We start from the raw sequence: 17,839 nt of genomic DNA, 5'->3' as shown, positions 1-17,839 counted from the left end.
GACAAACTGCTTTGCCCTTAGGAAGTGGCTAGATCTAGATGCTGCTCTGCACGCACAATGTTTATAGTCACTGGAACTGCAGTTGTCTTGCACACAAGACTAATACCTCATCACCATTTCCTGTAACCTACAACAATTAATGAACATTTTTACAGTTATGAATTTATTGTCTGTCAAAATATTAACACAACTTAAATTGCAGGGTCCACATATTCAGGAAAACTTCACTGAGAAAATAAATGAAGTAGGAAGAACTAACACTCTAAGTTCTGAAAGGGTAACTTCTATCAAAAGACACTTGATAATAACCTGAGCAAGTTCCGCATGATGTAGGTCACAGTAGCAAACAAATGTCACCTGTAGTCAATTACTACTGACAGTGTGATGTTATCATCATATTACAGCAGAGAGGCAGTGGAATGACTGGGTGTTGTGGTATTTTATATATTTTTGTTAAATATATGCTTTTCATGTGCTTGTGGCCTCTGGCTCACTATGTTGTGTTCCTCTGGCTTCGTGTATGTGGTGCTGAGCATTCTTTCTGAGGATGGTGCCTGCTTATTCAGTGTACATCCCAATAGTGGGTTGGCTATTATTCCAGAGAAGATTTACTGCATACATCTGGTACACCTGTTTAGTTTGTGGGATTCTTTTCCATGTTTATGTTGCTGGTCCTTACCCAAAAATTTTCGTTTCTAGGGTCACATCCTGCTCTTGTTCCTATAGTTATTTTACTGATGATGGTTGTGTACCTTATGATGCCAATTTTGTGCAGGAAAATTGGGGACTTCTATTATTTCCCCTAAGGGAGATTTTAAGTACATTATGTGGTGTAAAGTCCAAGTTCTTTCCTTGCTAATCAAAACTGTATCAAAGTGGTTCATTCTCATTTTAGTTAGTTCTAATTATGATTTGTGTATCTTCTTTAGGTCAACATTTTGCCAGCTGAAGCTGTGACTATAATGCCATGAAACTAGACGTGATTAATAAAAGCTTTTTGATGCAGCTGTTGTGGTTTTCATCAGTTAAAAACTTTGAATAGCAATGTGCGTATCTACAAGCAAATAGCAAATTATGCTGCAGGAAAGCACTTTATTGTTACATGCACATAACAATGAACAGAATCAGATGTCTGTGTAACATTTTCTCTGCATTCACCTTTTTGTTTACCAATCCTAGTGAGTCACAGCAACAGTCATGTAATTACCTTTGTCTCCTACATTGTGAAAACTGCCTCCAAGAGCTGATGGATTTCTGATGCTGTTATTGCTACACTCCCCTGCGAAAGGAATAAAATCTGTGTCACTAAGACATCGAAAACATGAATAAATGGCATATATTAGATGAACCAAATCAAAATATAAATTCAATTAAGAGGAAAATGCTATCTAGTGGTAACACACTTAAGAGATAAGTGGATATAGTCACAACATTCGTGCAAACATAATCAATAGATATCTAACATCTGTTAGGATTAGATCAACCACCCTAAGAAGAGATTAGTGCCAACATGATTTCCTGTTGATCTGATAAATCATCATCAGTGAATTAGCATTGCATAGTCACACTAAACTTTCATCTGTTTACAAACCTTATAACCTATTGCAATTTCAGTAATCATCTGCCTTGGTAGCCTTAATATGGTCAATTCCATCTCCTCAACTGCCAACATAGTCTCCTGCCAACAAATCTTCTCAATTCTTGCCACAAAATATATGGAATTTAAAAAAATTATCTAATTGGGGTTCCACAGAAAAGCTGCATGGCTAGTACCCACATGTGATGACTCCGTGAACTATCATTCTTTATCTCCTGTATCCCCATTTTCTGAGAAACAGTTCTTACATCAACATCTATCACTCTCCTCCGAATGCCATCATGTGGCATCTGGAGGAACATAGTGCACTATTATCATTTTACATCGTGTACTATTACATTTGTGGATGATGAGTAGGTATTCTTCTGGATAAACCAGAATATCTCTAATTGTATGATCACTGTCAGTATGCAGGAATATGTAACACTTCTTGCTTTGCTTTTTAATATACATTTCTGGAATCTTAAGGTTAATTTCTAAAGCAATACTCGTTTTTCACGTAGCATCTCCCACTGGAGACCATCTAGCATTACTGCATTACTCTCACATTGACTGTAAACAACCTCAAAGGGCTAAAAATATTATCTATGTCTACACATATACCATGTGTAAGATTGGTCAAATCACACTTCTTCAAAATACATCTGATATTACTGTAATTTCAAATTGTGTCTCCAGGTTGGGGATAAAATACTGAGTTCTATTTGATTAGGTGTCTTCTTTTAAATAACATATTTGGTCCAATAATTCACAATCATATATTTTGTTTACTTGATGGCTGTGTGCAACTGTATCAAAGGCTCACATCATCACCTTGGATCTCACCATCTGTCTTCAGAGTCATGAGAATGTAAAGAGTCAGTCTTTGCAGAACCCTGTCTATTCTTACAGCAATGGAGTTGTGCACGTTACACAAATCATAATATGTAAGCAGAATGTTGTTTGATAGTGATTTTTTACTTTAAATGTGCAGTGTCTAAAGTACTTTCTTATCCCAAAGAAAGCTGAAGATGGAGATGGAAAGTTATTGTATGTAAAGTACATGCCCGATCCCATGATCTAATCTGGAAGAATTTGCACTTGTATGCAGTGATAAGGCTGAAAGGAGACAACTTTAGTCTCAGGAAAATTTTATCCACTTCGAATATCATCGACCATGGAAGCATTATTGCCAACAGATGACCAGTAGATAAGCTTCAGTATGCATCTACCAGCTTAGAGAACCCTGTTTTTGAATCACAGCCTAAGTAGAAGTAATGGTTCAGATAAACTATTCATTAATGACCAATTTTCTTTTTATGTTAATAATTACTTTCCTTGAAGCCATAGTACCTGTAAAACAAAGGTCCTGAGATATTGGATAACAGGCAGATTTCGTGTAAAAAAGTTTGACACTTAAAATATCTCTATCTTTTGAAATCATGACGCTCAATGTGGCGAACATCCTAAATAAATAACTAGAGGTCACATAGTTTTGCTAAAATTTGGGACCAGTGTTACCAAGTAGTGTTGTAGATTCTGGTTACATGACTTTTTAAAATAATGTTGCTAATACAGAAGCACTGTGCAATGTTAATCCATGTCTTCCTGTGGATTGTCTTTTTAATCAATATCTTTTGTTTTCTGAATGAATTATTCATTAATTTTCAATTTAAAGATCACTGTTGTAGTCTGGTAAAGCCTATAATAAATATGGCTGAGTTGATACCTAAGTAGAAATTTCCTAATTTCACAAGGGAGAATTTTCAAGTGTATTCATAAATTTATTAGAATTGGATTGAAGATCTAAGTACTGCCATATTTAATATTCCACGATTTACTGAGTTGGACAGAAAGTAGAGTAGTTGACCAAGTTGGCATATGAAATGATTCCAGTAAGTCAGGTATCTCATTACAGAGCTGCCAAGATACATTCTCTTCTAAAAATTCACTGTCTGTTATGTTACGTCTATTAATGTCACAAGTTTGTCACTGACAATATGATTACTTTCAAACAGACAACAAGTTATGATTTGTCATTTAATCTTAAGTGCTAACGCTAGTAATTGGAGAAGTACACTTTTCCCAGGAACTAAAATTCATTCATGAAAACCAATTCCTTGTTGCAAATAATTTCTTATTCAAAACAGAAAATCAATATGTTGGTTCACGATATTACATGGTTCATTAAATACATTCACAGCAGAAAGCCATACCAGAACAACATTACCACCACTTGCCCGTCACTCAATTCTGATTACCCCAAACACCATTTCGTCTCTCTTCTTTATACTCTAGCCCTTGATATCCAATCTCATTTACAGCTTCTCTCTTTTCTATCCATATCTGGGCTGTAAGCCCATTTCCCCACTACCATGACTACTGCGATCATCTGTGCTATCACATCCTTTTGTCTGAATAACACTTCCTAATCTGAATAAAAGCTGTCTGCACTACTGCTTATTTCTATATAACATATCATTGTGTGCTATATACCAGAAACAATGAAGTTGTGGATAAACAGATATCTCCTTCCCTTACATTCTTGGATTTACACATAGACTGTAATTACTTGTAAAGAGAAAGAAGCTACCAAAGTGTTAAACCCTTGTAGAACCCAATGGAATATATTGTGTGTGTGTGTGTGTGTGTGTGTGTGTGTGTGTGTGTGTGTGTGTGCGCACGCGCACACTTTTAAACATGAATCACTGTCAAATGAGTATTTGTCTCTGAAGTTTTACCTACACTATGATAAATGCAACACAAACATTAAATAACACATTATAATCTCAAAAATGATGATTACAGTACTAAGTAGACATTCGATTAAAAGGTACTACTAACCCGGGCCATCATAAGGAACATAAGGTGATTCGTCTACTTCTCTTACAGTAGACACTTTACAGTGATTTGTGCTGGTGGTAAATGATCCCGCTCGTCGAGGCACCTCAAAGTTTTTATTAGTTGTCTGTTTTCCACATACACCTACAAAGAAGAGATTTAATGAAATTATTTATTGATATTATTATACTTATCACTCACATTGCAGTAAAGACAAAAAACTAGCAATGAAAGCAGCAGTGTCATTAGGCAATACAATAAATGATGGCAAACCAATCATCCACCATCAAGAGAAGTAATTCCCAACACGGGTTAATTTACCACCCCCTCATTCACGAGCAGGAGGAATAAAATGAAATTTTCTGAGATGTACAAAGAAAGATGGTCCTATCATGAAGCCAAAATATATTTTAAAATCATCTTTATTATCACTATTTTGTTAGACTCTTAGAATTTGTTACATCAGTAAGCAATGATTAGCTACAATTGTGAAACACATCATTATTGTGTGATGTGATCCAGCAGAAGCCACAGCTTGTGAAATTAATGTGTGCACAGACCTCAATTTACCATAACCTGCATTGGCTGCGACTACTGACACAAAGTATTACACTGTCTGGTCAACTAGAAAAACTGTCACATTACTGAGACAGGACAGAATGTGTGCACTATACCTATTTTAAACACAACCAATATTGTGTATTGGATGGCAGAAGTATACCAGACTCCAACAGTAAAGATGTCAGATGAGTCTTCTGCTGACAACAGGCAGATAATTTATGAAATACCTGCAAAACATTCAAGCACAGAGACGTCTTTTGGCTGACCCACATTCACACTGACAGATGAAGGCACGATAATGATAAATATGCAACCTGATAATAGGAATCAAAATTACTGTAATGCACAAAATTTAATATTTTTCACTTTCATCTCTTAAATTGAGTATGATGTGCCCAGTGAATGTGACTGTTGTCATTGTTGTTATTTTCAGCTGAAAACTAGTCTGGTGCAGCTCTCCACACTAATTATCTCATGGAAATATCTGCATAACTACTCCAACAGACTGAAACCTACTTTCTATAGTTAAGCCTTTGTCTTGCTTCACAATCTTTAACCCACACACTTCCCTCCATTACTAAATTAACTATTACTTCATGACTCAGGCTGTGTAATGCCAGTGGATCCCTTCTTTTAGTCAAATTGTGCCATAATTCCTCTTCTCCTCAATTTGATTCAATACTTTAATTATTTGATCCACCCATCTAATCACCATTCTTCTGTATCACCACATTTTACAAATTTATATTCTCATCTTGTTTGTGCAGTTCAAACTTCATGTTTCTCTTCTGTATAAGGCTACAATCCAGCCGAATACTTTCAGGAAAGACTTTCCAGTGCCTTAAATTTACATTTGACCTTTTTTTTTTTCAGGTACATTTTTCTTCCTATTATCATTTCGCATTCGATACCCTCTTTGTTTCATAATCTAATTCCCTCAGCAACAACTAATTTAATTAGACTAAATTCAATTACCTTTGTTTTACTTTTATTAATGTTCATCTTATCCAGTCAATTCAACTAATCTTCCAAGTCTTCGACCACCTCTCAATGTAATCAGGAAACCTCAAAGTTCTTTTATTTCTTCTCCCTAAACTTTAATGCCCTTTACAAATTTATCACTGGTTTCCTTTGCCACTTGCATAATATACAGACTGAATAACACAGTAGTAGACTACAGCTCTATCTCATTCCCTTCTCAAATACTACTACCTTTACATGTCTCAACTCTTGCAGCTGCAGTCTGATTTCGGTACAAGTTGTAGATAAGCTTTTGAGCCCTGTATTTCACCTCTGATACCTTTAGAAGTTCACGGAGCATATTCTAGTCAACATCACCAAAAAGTTCTCTACATCTACAAATCCTATAAACACTAAATAGCCTTTCTTCCATCGACCTTGTAAGATGAGTCTTATAGTCAAGTACTGCCTTGTATGTTCTTACTTTTCTCACAAAACCAAACTTGTCTATTGTCTATCGGTCTTTCCATCATTTTGTAAATAATTTGTGTTAGTACGTTTTCAACTATTATTTATTAAACTGATGATCCAGTAACACCCATAGATCAGCACTTGCTTCTTTGGAACTAGGATTATCATGTTTCTTGTAGTCAAAGTATTTTGTCTGTCTCCTATCTTGCATACCGGATGGAATAGTTTTTTCATGGCTGGTTCCTCAAGGATAAGCATAATCCTAATGGAATGTCATCTACTACAGATGCCTCAATCTGACAAACATATTTCATTGCTCTGTCAAATTCTTCTCGCAGTATCATGTCGTCCTCTCATCATCTACTTTCCTTTTTCTTTCCGTAAAACTGTCTGCAAGTTTCTTTCCTTTACTTAGACTTTCTGCATATTCTTTCAACCTCTCAGCTTTCCCTTCTCTGCTTCGAAATCCCTTTCATTCTGAACTCTGACATTCATTCAGCTGTTTCTCTTTCCTTCCAAAGTTTCTTTAATGTCCACGTACACGATACATGTATGTCTTTCTCATAATAGTGCCTGCATCTACAGCTTTTCATTTCTCCTTCAGCCAAACCTGCTTAGCCAATTTGAATTTCTTATGACTATCACCATTAAATCATAAAGTAGCAGGTGAAGTAGAGGTAATGCTGACAGTCTTCCACGACAAAGAGAGAGAGAAAACCTGTCATACTGAATTTACGTCAAACAAGCTGTCACTAACACCTCTGATTTCAGTATGTTTAACTTCTTATAGCAGAGGATCTATTGTGCCCATGTCAAAGGGTGGAGCTTCCCTGTAATGTTTCGCAAGATAAATGGTTCATAAAGAAATTTTTGCTCCAAGTGTAAAGCATTTTGTCAACCATAACCATCCTCACTTCAGATATGCTCCACTGCAGTTAGAGAAGTGAAATGAAATGATCATGTGGCATTGGTGGCCCATCCAGGGAAGTTTGGCAAGTCTTATTTCAGGTGATGCCAGTGATGATGATGATGATGAAAGGATGAGGGCAACACAACACTCAGTCCACGAGCAGAGAAAATCTCCAACCCCGCCGGGAATCAAACTTGGGCCCGCTGCATGGTAGACAAATACTTTACCATTCAACTAAGCAGAAGGACTGCACTTAAAGAGAAACACGTGCATCAGAAAAGCTAAATGACTATCATATTTCAATTGTTCTGGGCATAAGTTCAATATGGAAGATGACTCTGTTAGCACTGAAACAGCTTAGCTACTACCACTAACAGGTTTTCTAGTTTTAACATGTTTTGAACTTCACACCTTACCATTATAAACCAGTGGGAATTTTCATAAGCTGGCTAAATGATTATCATATTTCAATTGTTCTGGGCATAAGTTCAATATGGAAGATGACTCTGTTAGCACTGAAACAGCTTAGCTACTACCACTAACAGGTTTTCTAGTTTTAACATGTTTTGAACTTCACACCTTACCATTATAAACTAGTGGGAATTTTCATAAGCTGCACGGGAATTAAATCCTAACTGGCAGAGTCACTAAAATATAAAGAGTAATGGCCACGTCACAGGAAGCAAGGAAGATGAGCTTCATTAAAGAAACAACTAAAGAACAAATTTGCTGCTTACACATACAAACAATTGGCTTAAAATAAATGTTTAAGGATTGTTTTCTTATTCAATTAGTCATACTGATAATTAGATTACAAAATTTATAAATGAAATATAGAATTAATTAAAAATAAAGAAACATGTCTAGTATAATGTGAATTTATATAAAACAGCTATTTAATTTGCATCTCTCCAGTACAACTTACTTTGATCACTGCAAGTTTTTTTGAGTGTGATAACATCATTGGAAAACAAAATTTTGGTTACTAACTTTACGATTTACTGACGTACATATGGCCAATTGGCCTGTTTTTGCATCATTCACTGCACAACTATTTGGAAACGAAAAGTTGCTTGGCCAATATAATTTCATAACACAAATGATAAATTCAAAATAAAGTCAAACACGACATTTAAAATCAAGAAGCACAATAAGAGAATGCTAGAATATTCATTTTCAAAATTTACAAACTTTTACACACTGTCTCACTAACAAGAACTTCCTACCAATTGTTTGTTTCAGTTGTAATGTGAATTTTGCCAGTAGCAGCTTAATAGTTGCATGTTATTCAAAAGGATTCTGAGGAGTGGACCATGGATAAAACAAACGCCTGTAAACTTACGTATAATGAATTAGTACAAAGTGGGGGCAAGGAGCATGGGAGAGAGGGGGAAAGAGAAAGAGGAGAGAGCACACGGGGGGAGGGGGGGGGGGGGGAGGGCAGGATGGGGAATCAGAAATGCAGCCAGATTTACATAAAGGAACTAGGAGCAACATAGGATGAGAAACATACACATACTCCCACACAATTTACGCATCCGGCTACAAAGAAAGTGGCTTCCAAGTATACGTCACACATTAAATTAATAAGCTAGTCAAAAAAGGCAACTCTTCATATATAGTCAAATCAATATCTCCAATTCTCCACTTGTCTTCTAAAAGGCAAGAATCACATGGGTACACACCTAATACAAGCCAATTTTTAAAACTTATGTTTTCCATTAGTTGTCATATATGGAACATGCTTTCACACAATAAAACTGAAATAAAATGTAAAGTTCATTACAAATTAGTATTTCTAATGCAATATAGCACCCCCCCCCCCCCTGCTGCTCTATCTGTCCATCTGCTCCTCTCCCCTTTCTCTGTCCATTTTCCCCTCCCTCCCTCCCTCCCTCTCTGTCCATCCTCTTCTCCACCCTCCTCCTTCCCACTCATTGTCTGTCCACACCTCCCCCGCCCCCTTTCTCTCTCTCTCCATGTTATCACACTCACCTCAATAGAAGGCTGATGGTTCTTCTTCCCACAGTCTTTCTTACCAGACTAACTAACATGCGTAAAAATTTTTGTTGAAATCGCGCCAGGGATTTAGGATAAGCTTACCGCCTATGGCTTTGCCCACATACGCACATGTCAAATACATGCTCTAGTGAATTTCGGCCCACAGTTTAATTTTCACACAGCTCAACATTTACGACGTATCTCCGGAACTATGTGCTGTACAATGATGCAATTTTGCAGGAACATTAAGAGGTACACAGAGCGCGTTCCATAAGTAATGTGATCAATTTTTTCTGATGCAACGGTACACCACAGCGTGTTGTAACTGGCTCGGCTAGGTGGATGTGTGTCTTAATTCAAAACGCTCTTTGTCTCATTCGGCTGCAAGCTGCCGGAGAGTCAGGACGTGCAAATCCGTCAACCACATTTTGAGTTCATGTAACACGGCACAATGGATCATTCTGTAGAGCAACGGTACGCTATCAAATTTTGCGTTAAACTCAGGAAGTCCGCCACCGAAACGTTTCCATTACTACAGCATGCCTTTGGGACTCAATGCTTGTCCAAATCACAAGTTTTCCGACAGCACAAGTCGTTCATGGAGGGCTGAGAGGAGATCACCGATCAACCTTGCAGTGGACAGCCATCAACTGCACGAGTTGACAAAAATATGACGCGTGTGTGCGATTGTTTGAACTCTGACAGATGAATGAGCCTTCAATTGTTGGCCAACGAACACAAGCACATGCGAGTGCTTCGGTGCCGAGAAATGTTGGAAATGTGTGAAAATGATTCTCAGTTTTTAAACTCAATTATTACTGGTGATGAGTCGTGGATTTTTTAGTACGATCCTGAGATAAAAAGGCAGAGTTCAGAGTGGCACACCTGATCATCATCCCATCCCAAGAAGGCACGCATGAGCAAGTCCAGGATCAAAACCATGCTCATTGTCTTCTTTGACATCAGAGGCATTGTCCACCTCGTATTCGTACCCACCAGGACTACAGTAACTCAGCTTTCTACTTGGAGTGCTTAAAAGACTGAAAAGGAGGGTCTCGCGCTGCCGAAGCGACATCAAGGACACATGGAAAGTTTACTACTACATCGCGCCAAGTCACAGCGCCTTCACTGTCAACGACTTCCTGGCCAGGACCAAGACCCCATTGGTTCCCCAGCTTCCCTACAGTCCTGACCTGGCTCCCAATGACTTTTTTTTGTTTAAAAGGAGTCATGAAAGGAAAACATTGGGACACGACTGAAAGCATCCAGGTGCGTGTTACATCAGCTCTATAGGGCATTCCGGAAAAGGCACTCCAGGATGCCTTCCAGGCATCGAAACACCGCCTCCAGAAGTGTATGATGCAAGGGGGTGCTATTTTGAAAATTGATTATTTGTACGAATATATTCAATAACTGATTTTTTTATGAATTTAGTCACATTACTTATGGAATGCACCTTGTATGTGGCTACTATCTGCAAAATATGTTGTAAATAGAGTTAGTAGTAAAGAAGTAAATAAATTAAAATGTTGTGCTTCATGTGACAGTTTTGCTGGACGAACAGCATAACTGTAGTAAGCGATAAAGATTTTCCTTTTGCCATTTTGTGGAGGTTGTCAGTGAGAAAAAGTTTCGTAAAGGTTTGAAATTGTGTGTAAAGTTTGCTGCAAGTCTCTAAGTGCTGTCATTCTCAAATATTGGGTGACTAAAGTATGGGTATTCGTGTGGCATGGGCTACACTGTTTTTCCACCACCACCACCACCACCACCACCACCACCACCACATCCTCACCCCCTTGATAGGTCAGTGGCTCTTGCCCCAACAGGGGCAATTATCGGACAGTAAGTGATACGCATACCAAGTTCGGTTGAAACTGATCCTGAGGCTTAGGAGGAAACGTGGAACATATATACATACATACATTTTTATAATATGCATGGATGTCCACATACCTGATAGCAACAGATTTATGAACAAATACAATATGGTAGACTATTTAGCTTTAAGAACAACGAATTCCTTCATTGGGGAAAGAAGGGACACAGAAGAATTTAAACAAATGGATGGTTTCTTATGACTGGACAGTAAAAATCACATTTCCTAAATTGGTGAAAAAAGTTTCCACCATACTTCTGACTTCCGTAGTTTGTGTTCAGACACCTGATTCTTAATACTTGTTTGATCACAGTGAATTATTATCTGAAGCCACATGTGTTATGAAGGTGAAGGTAAACCTGCTCTTAGTGCTGTTCTCTAGAGCACACTGTGTGTCCTATTGTGAATGAGACTGTGAGGTTTGTTACTATGTCAACATGCCTCCACAGGTAATTTCAAGTTTATAGACTGCACACGAGACAGCAATTACCCTGTAAACAACAGCGACTTCATACAAACATTAAACTGCTATCCCGAGGCGCACAATCTTTAAAGATCTGTCTAATACTGGTCGAATGAGGACAAAAACACCAGCTGTAGACCATGTAAGACAAATTATGGCTTCTGAGTGTCCTAAGGAGAATGAAACAAACTGTTACCTGTCTTTTAAATGGTAACTGAAAGAGATGTGTCAATCCAGATATCAAACAACCAGTCCATACAATCAGTTTGGTTTCTAGACATCCATTATAAACAGTAGTACAAACCCCAAGAAGTGTGTTACATGTTGAAGGTGGGCAAGGGAACAAGTGGAATGGAACTTGAATAAATGGTGCTGGTTAAGCGATCCCAGGATTCGTCCCATGCCAGATGATTGTCACAGAAGAAACGAAGTAGCCAGGTATCAATGCATGTCTCATCTACATATCTACTCTACATGCCACCATACGGTGCATGACGGAAGGTTACTTCTGGTACTACTACTATTTTTCTGTGCCATTTGTGGTGCATGGGAATAACAACAGTAAGTAAACATTTGTCATTTCTGATTTTCTCATTGTGGTTACTTCTTTGGTCGGCTGATTTGAGGAAGTGGACCAAACAGCAAGGTCATCACTCTCATCAGATTAGGAAAGGATGTGGAAGGAAGCCGCCGTGCCCTTTCACAGGAACCATCCCAGCATTTTCCTGAAGCTATGTAAGGAAAATCACAGGAAACCTAAGTCAGGACGGCTGGACATGGATTTGAACTTTTGTCGTCCTGAATGAGAGTCTAGCGTGCTAATCATTGTGCCACCTCACTTGGTGGTCACTTTACGAGACATGTGAGAGGAAGCAGTAGGTTGCCCTACTCCGTTCAGAATCCACTTGGGATTTCAACAACAAACCTCTCTCTTATCCACAATGCCTCTCTTGCAGTGTGTGCTGCTGGAGTTTGCTGAACATCTCTGTAACGTTATTGTGCCTACTAAACTGCCCATGACAAAACACACTTCTCTCTCTCTCTCTCTCTCTCTCTCTCTCTCTCTCTTTTCCACCCCCCTCCCTCCCCCCTATCACTACAAACTGATTAGCAATGCTCAGTCATCACCCGAACAAATGTTTTGTGAGGCACATCTATTATGAGTGATTTACATTTTCTTAAGATTCTTCCAACAAATTCTCAGTCTGCCATATGCCTGTTCTATTAGTTTTATGTGATCATTCCACCTTAGGTTGCTCTGGATGTCTGCTCCTAGGTATTTTATGGTTGCTACTGTTTCCAGTGATTTATCACCAACAGTGTGATCAAACAGTAATGGATATCTTTGCCTATATACATTCAATATGTTAAAACTTCTTCAAATTCAGAGATAACTGCCAATCTCTGCACCCACTATTGATCTTTTGCATGTCTTCCTGAATTTCTCTACTGTTCTGGCATTGCAATCTTCCTACTGACAAAGCATTACCTGCGAACAGCATCACAAAGCTTCCGATGTTATTAACTAGATCATTTATATACATATTGTGAACAGTAATGGTTCTATAACACTCCCTCGGAGTACAATCAAAATTACCTTTTACTTCTGTTAATTCCATCCCATCAAGAAAAATGTGTTGGTTTTGTTTGCTAGGGAAAGCTGAATCCAGTCATAAATTTGGCCTGGGTCTCAATAAGCTCCTATTATTTCACTAAATGACAATGTGGAACTGTATCAAATGCTTTCCAGAAACTGACGAACACAAAACCAACTGAGTGCCATTATCTAAGGTACTCTGAATCTGATATCCAAACACAAAAAATGGTTCAAATGGCTCTGAGCACTATGGGACTTAACATCTGAGGTCATCAGTCCGCTAGAACTTAGAACTACTTAAACCTAACTAGCCTAAGGACATCACACACATCCATGCCCGAGGCAGGATCCGGACCTGTGACTGTTGCAATCACGCGGTTCCAGACTGAAGCGCCTAGAACCACTCAGCCACTGCGGCCGGCTCCAAACACATCAAGCTGATTTTGCAAGACCTCTGTTAGCGGAATCCACATATATTTTTTATCTTTGTCCTCCAAAAACACCATAACATATGAGCAAAAAACATGTTCCATAATTCTACAACAGACTGACATGAGCGATATGGCCTATAATTATCTGAATCTGTTCAAGGACCATTCTTGAAAATGGGAACCACCAATGCTTTTTTCCCATTGGTTGGTATTCTTCATTCTCCCAGCAATCTATGAGACACTGCTCCTGGAAGGTGAGCAAATTCTTTCATGTGAAATCTATAGAATGTCACAGATATCTCATCTGATACAGATGCCTTTCATGTGATCAGTGATTTTAGTTGATTCTGTATTCTGCAATCACTTACCTCAATATCTAGCATTTTGGCATTCATACAAGGATTTTGTGCAACAGACTTCTCTCTCTCTCTCTCTCTCTCTCTCTCTCTCTCTCTCTCTCTCTCTCTCTCTCTCTCATCTTCCTTACTGTCACCAGTAGAGCCACCGAGTGACTGAATAAACCAGCCACCTAGTGACCATCTTGCTCCAGGAACAGGCATCAACAGAATGCAATGGCCTGTTGGGTCTTCCGACATGAACCCAACTGGGCATTCTGCAATCAGTTTAACTTTTAGTGTGTCACTGCAAGCCACCATCCCACAAAACTAGACGAACTCAGAAGGGTCGCCATTGATCTGCAAAATCTCTACCATTTGTGGACATCATTATGAGGTGGATCTTACAAGGCATAGGGTGGAGCAACACAGTACTAAATGTTACCCGCAAGCAGCTTTTGATTTCACAGGCATACATTTCTGAACAGACTGCATTCATTTTGGTCAACTTTTCATTTATATTTCTCTGTTTTTTACTTTCGGAGGTATTAATCTTTCATTCCAACTCCCCTTGAATCTGCACCCATATACATTTAAAGGTATGTAGGTGGTGTCAAAGCTTATTTTGTAGTACTTTTACTTTCTCATTTTCCACCACACAAAGGACACTATTTTTCAAGCACTAAAATGCTGGGGTTAGGCATATCCTAGGAACAATTAGGGACTAAACCCCTGAGTTTTGGATTTGTAGTCCCACATGGAACTAAGAAATTACACAAAAGGTACAATGTCTGTGAGAGAATAAATAACGGAAAGCAATTTACTTGGAACCCCCTCAGAAATTATGCAGTTCCCTCTACCCCCACCAAATCATAAAATCTCAGTACATTAGAAAAGTGTTATGTTGTAGGCTTCTCCCTTAGCACATTCAACAGATTTTTTTTTCACGCCAGATATATATATAGAGCCGAGTTCTGTAATTACTGTCCAATCAGTGGCAGATTTGAAATGAAAATCAATTAATTTCACTGAACTGCCAAGTCGCCAAATAGAGAGGCATATAAAATGTTGCAATTGTGACATGAACAGTCCTGGAATAATACGCAAATACAACAAATTTGAATACTACACGAGATGTCTCTCAGCTACAAAATGCTAAGAACACATTTATATGTGATATTCATTAACATAGCGATAGTGGTTAGCTCGGACTAACATTAATGATACGCGTGTTTAAGAAACTTCAGATAAAAAAACTGCTACGTAATAATACTTCCTCGCGGCTGATCAGATTAGTTAGTTATATACTTTCAATGTCAACAACATGTTTTATGACAACACAATTGCATTTATTCACATGGTTAAGACACGAAACAGATACAACTGAAAATAGATGAAGCTCCAAAATGACTGTCGAGGCGCACAGGCATTCACGTATAACCTCGAAAATGTTTTCTCTTGCGGTGAGAACCAGTGTACCCACCCACTACTCCGCAGTTCTGCGCGCGAATGTCGTGCTGCCAATCACGTTCCAGGAAACGCCGCGGCGCGGCGCTTTCTCGGCACGCATTTTATAACAATACAGCTGCGCTCTTTTCACTTCGCGCTGATTTACTCTCTGACAGTTAAATACGGAACTCTCGTCCTGCAATAAGACTCTACTAGTTACCCTGACATTTCGCGCTCTACGTCAAGTTCAATTACAGAACCTACTGTAAAAATTGATAGTGTATCAGTAAGCATATATTCTGATGTAAGATTGATGAAACGAGTTTCCATTCATTTTTACCGTTCCACCGACACCTGGAAAATGTTACAGATTTTCTGCGAAAGCATAAAGCGGTCATCTAAATGTTAAACAACGAATCAAAAACAAAAGTACTTACAATTACAACACGAAATGTTAGGCATGGTGCCAATTTAAAGGCGAAGAAATACGGATACTAACACAGATTTGTTAACGCGAGAGCAAACAACAATCAGACGCGTAAACACGCCGTACGAAAGAAAAATCCGCTACGTAACACGACACGCAAACAAAAGAAGGGCGGATACAATTTCAGCGTTGAATTCAAAGTACAACGATGTTCAAATTTGGTCCAAGAATGAGTTTTGAAGATTTCTGAAAGTACCAGTCTCTTCCTATTTGTATGTAATTTTTCGAAATAGTAACCAGCTGCTTAAATAAATAACGAGATTCCACTTAGTAATTTTAACACGACCTACTGTAGGTGACACTCCAAGGAAGTTATATCTTTACATATATCGTCATTGGAAAGGGAAGACAGTAGGTACGGGCCTGCCACCAAGCTTTCGGCTACTGCAGATTAGTCAGCAACAATCCCCAAGTTTCCACAGTTTATGCAAAGTAGAAGTTCCGCCGCTGACCGAGTAATTGTTATGTCGTCATACAACATAAACCGAACGGGAGGCATTTCTTTACTTTTACGTAGCACTTTTCTAAACACTCGCGACGATGGAAGAAACTAACAAGTGTTCTTAAAATTGCCATTTACGTTCTTTCCGTCATATCCACTGTTAGTTTTGGGAATTGAAATCGTTAGTTCGAAGTGGACTGCTTGGGCAGCTAACAAAACAAATAAAACTTGTCACTTATATTTACTTCTATAAGTCACAAATTTCTGTATGGTGTTCTCATCATTAACATGCAAATTTTACCCTCTAAGATGTTTAAGAGTAATGTATGGCGTGGTGTTCTGTACGATTTGCGCTCATTTATCTTTTCATGTCCTCAAAGACAAAGTTAATTCAGCTGTTCTGTAATGTTATCTTGGTGCTTTACTTTAAAAGAAAACGGGCAGTTCCGCACAGCACTGTGAAGGAATTGGTTAGAATATGATAGTGTCCGTACTCGAAATCTTGTTTGTTGTGAAAGCCTGATCTGAAGCGTAGCGAGGACCAGGTTCGGTTGTAAGGTGGTAATTTTGTTGAGAGCTGGAAAAGGCAACGAATAAAAGTTGTGGTAACAGATTAAACTTCAACACGTCCCCAAGTCTACATTTATTTCATATTCAATGCACTTTTCGTGATGATTTAGTGTGTGTGTGTGTGTGTGTGTGTGTGTGTGAGAGAGAGAGAGAGAGAAACGGCAAGATAAACACAGAAAAGCTGTATTACATAAAAGACAAATTTCCTGCAAGTATGACATACATCTATCGTACACTAACTACGAAATTGCGCGCACACACGCGCGCGGCGGCAGGCGGCGGCGGGGGCTGCGGCGCCGAATTTGTGGCTACAATGCAACAAGAAGAATCCAGTGCTGCATCCGTTGCATTTCATTTCGTTCGGTAAAAAAAGACACACTTGCAGTGGCATGTGAACACAGTACTGATATTACTTCAGGGATTACTGTTAATGTAACATGGTCCAGGGTAGGCTATTGTTCTGTAACTATTGAGATATTCCTTCGTTGTTTTTAACAAGAAAGATCAGTTTTCATGTTTCCTATGGCAGCGAGGGAAATTTGCTTCTGAAGCAGTTTGCCAATGTAATTATGTTAAGTGAAGGCAGAGGGGAAAAAGGGGGGGGGGGGGGTGCGAGGGGACAGGCTGTAGAACAGTAAGTTTATCACATATTCTAAAGCTGTAGACAGGGGCCACTACATTTGAATGGCCACAAAGAGTATGTTTCGCACTACATAATACCCAGCTGCAGAGGGTACGTTCATGACAATAGCTGTTATTTGGTTGCGTTTTGTTGCAACACATGCTGTGTGAGTGCCTTCCAGCATTAGAACTGTAACATGTAGAAATTCTCATAATTTGTTCCATTCCTCATTTCAACTTACACTATG

General features: G+C 38.6%; 1 long non-coding RNA gene across 1 annotated transcript in view; it reads right to left on the bottom strand.

Moving 5' to 3' along the window:
- Positions 1-1,065: 1,065 nt before the first annotated feature.
- LOC126184700 (uncharacterized) overlaps positions 1,066-17,839 on the bottom strand; it is a 49,627-nt gene continuing 32,853 nt past the window's right edge. Inside the window, exons 3-4 of the long non-coding RNA XR_007536863.1 lie at positions 4,421-4,561; positions 1,066-1,279 (exon numbers count right to left, since the gene is read on the bottom strand). This is a non-coding gene — a long non-coding RNA (uncharacterized LOC126184700). The remainder of the gene's footprint in view (positions 1,280-4,420; positions 4,562-17,839) is intronic.

This window comes from Schistocerca cancellata, chromosome 4 (assembly GCF_023864275.1).
Source record: "Schistocerca cancellata isolate TAMUIC-IGC-003103 chromosome 4, iqSchCanc2.1, whole genome shotgun sequence".
In the NCBI taxonomy this organism is placed as follows: Eukaryota; Metazoa; Arthropoda; class Insecta; order Orthoptera; family Acrididae; genus Schistocerca; species Schistocerca cancellata.
Note: the sequence above shows the minus strand (reverse complement) of the source record. Positions and strands in the feature narration are given on the sequence as shown.